At 47.0% G+C, this 2629-nt stretch overlaps 1 pseudogene; it reads left to right on the top strand.

The window, feature by feature from the left end:
- Positions 1–243: 243 nt before the first annotated feature.
- On the top strand, positions 244–896 carry LOC138087726 (large ribosomal subunit protein uL1 pseudogene; annotated as a pseudogene).
- Positions 897–2629: the final 1733 nt, after the last annotated feature.

Raw genomic sequence — 2629 nt, 5'->3', positions numbered from 1 at the left:
TGAGCAAGGCCGCCCTCACGGGCCCCGCTTGGCTCTGTAGTCTTACTGGTTTTGCCTCCTTGGTCTCTAAGATTCCCTTTTGTCTCCTTTCACTTTGCCACTATGTTAGTTCAGGGTCTGCTCACCTTTTGTCCAGACTCTTACAACCACTTCCTGCTTAGCCTCCTTGCCTCCACAAAGCTACCAGTGTTCGTTTTAAATTGGGAATTCAGCTCTTTCCCGGTTATCGCGGCGTAGGGAACTATGAGCAGCAAAGTCTCCCGCGACCCCCTCTACGAGGCGGTGCGGGCAGTCCTGCACGGGAACCAGCGCAAGCGCAGAAAGTTTTTGGAGACGGTGGCGCTTCAGATCAGCCTGAGAACTATGACCCTCAGAAGGACAAATGTTTCTCGGGCATCGTCAGGCTTAAGTCCACTCCCCGCCCCAAGTTCTCCGTGTGTGTCTTGGGGGACCAGCAGCATTGTGATGAGGCCAAGGCTGTGGATATCCCCCACATGGACATCGAGGCACTGAAAAAACTCAACAAGAATAAGAAACTGGTCAAGAAGCTGGCCAAGAAATATGATGCCTTTTTGGCTTCAGAGTCTCTGATCAAGCAGACCCCCCGAATCCTGGGCCCAGGCCTGAACAAGGCTGGCAAGTTCCCTTCCTTGCTGACCCACAATGAGAACATGGTGGCCAAAGTTGATGAAGTGAAGTCCACGATCAAGTTCCAGGTGAAGAAGGTACTGTGTCTGGCAGTGGCTGTTGGCCACGTGAAGATGACAGATGATGAGCTTGTGTACAACATCCACTTAGCTGTCAACTTCCTGGTATCATTGCTCAAGAAAAATTGGCAGAATGTCAGGGCCTTGTACATTAAGAGCACCGTGGGCAAGCCCCAGCATCTGTACTAAGGCACAGCTTAATGAACCATACTAAAGCATCAAAAAAAAAAAATTGGGAATTCAAGTGACACCTCCCTGCTTGAGATCCTTCAGTGGGGTTCCCACTGGGGGCACATGGACTGTAGGGAGGATTGCATGGAGATAGACACTGAGTCTGCTTCTGAGCTCAGCAGAGAAGCGCTCAATGGCATAACAGTTATGTCTGCCAGGGGTGCAGACAGAAAGTGGTGCCAAGTGCCACATATTTGCCAGTCCTTATATAGGACAAAGTTCAGACTCTAAACACGGTCCTCAGGACACTGCTGGATCGGGATCTGGCCTACTTCTCATCTCGCAATTTCCTCATGAGCTCCCCAGCTGCTAGTCCTGCAGAACTGTATTCCTGCATATCGCCCTCTCTCTGGATGGCTTCAGCAGTCTGTTCTTAAGGAAAGCTCCGTTTGCCCTTTGACGTTCTGATCTGTTGCCTCCTCTGGGAAGTCGTCACCACCCTTTCTCAGCAAAATCATTTCCTTCTCTGCCCTATAGAGCCTTTTCCTCCCTCCTTACCTCCTCCCTTCCTCCTTCCCACCTCGCTCCCTCCTTTCCTTCCTTCTTCCTTAATGTAATTCACATACTATAAATTTCCATCATTTTTAAGTATTTAATTCAGTGATTTTTGTTACATCACAAGATTATGCACCTATCACTACTATATAATTCCAGAACATTTCTTTTCTACAAAAAGAAACTTGTACTCATTAAGCAGTCACTCCCTCTTCTCCCTTCTCCCTATCCCCTGGTAACGGCTAATCTACTGTCTGTTTCAATGGTTTTGCCTATTCTAGGCGTTTCAGATACATGGGCTCATACAATATGTGGCCGTCTGTGACTGGCTTGTTTCACTTAGCGTAATGTTTTCAAAACTTGCCCATGTTAGTACTTCATTTCCTTTTATTGCTTGATAATATTCCACTCTATGGATATGCTATATACATTTTACCTATCTAGTCATCAGTTGTTGGAAGAAAAACTTTGGCCATACATTGTACTTTGGCTTCCCTAGTGGCTCAGGCAGTGAAGAATCCACCTGCATTGCAGGAGACCTGGGTTCAATCCCTGGGTCAGGAAGATGCTCTGGAGAAGGCAATGGCAAGCCACTCCAGTATTCTTGCCTGGAGAATCCCATGGACAGAGGAGCCTGGTGGCTACAGTCCATGGGGTTGCAAAGAGTCAGACACGACTGAGTAACACTTTCACTTTCTTTCATGCTCATGGTGTGTGTTTACATGTCTGTGTCAGTTGACTGGATGATTCCTGGGCTCCAGTTGTCACTCTATGAACAGGTTCTCTCATCTCTGGATCTCCAGTACCTGCCAGTACTGGCCAGTAGTAGATGCTTAATGATGAGTCATTTTATCTCCTTTTCCAGAAAACTTAGAAATATTTTCTGACTTTTCAGCACGTCTCAGATCCAAGTCATGGTTCCTGTGTGGAATGTCTTCTCCCCTCTGCACTTATCTAAGTGAGCCTTGCTTCTGGGGTTGTCTCAAGGTCTGCTTCCTCCAGGAAGCCTTCTAACAGCATTTAAACCTCAATCTCTGTTGCTTTCTTCTCGGAACTCTGGTATATTTGGGATCTCTATCATTCATTAGGCACTTGTAGTCTTACCTGTCTTACCTTAAGTAGGTTGACACTAAGCCCAACAACACTTAAGATTCCCTTTTTGCACTCCCAGTACAGAGGTGCTGTAATTAATGTAA

Source organism: Capricornis sumatraensis, chromosome 10, assembly GCF_032405125.1.
Source record: "Capricornis sumatraensis isolate serow.1 chromosome 10, serow.2, whole genome shotgun sequence".
Classification (NCBI taxonomy): domain Eukaryota; kingdom Metazoa; phylum Chordata; class Mammalia; order Artiodactyla; family Bovidae; genus Capricornis; species Capricornis sumatraensis.
Note: the sequence above shows the minus strand (reverse complement) of the source record. Positions and strands in the feature narration are given on the sequence as shown.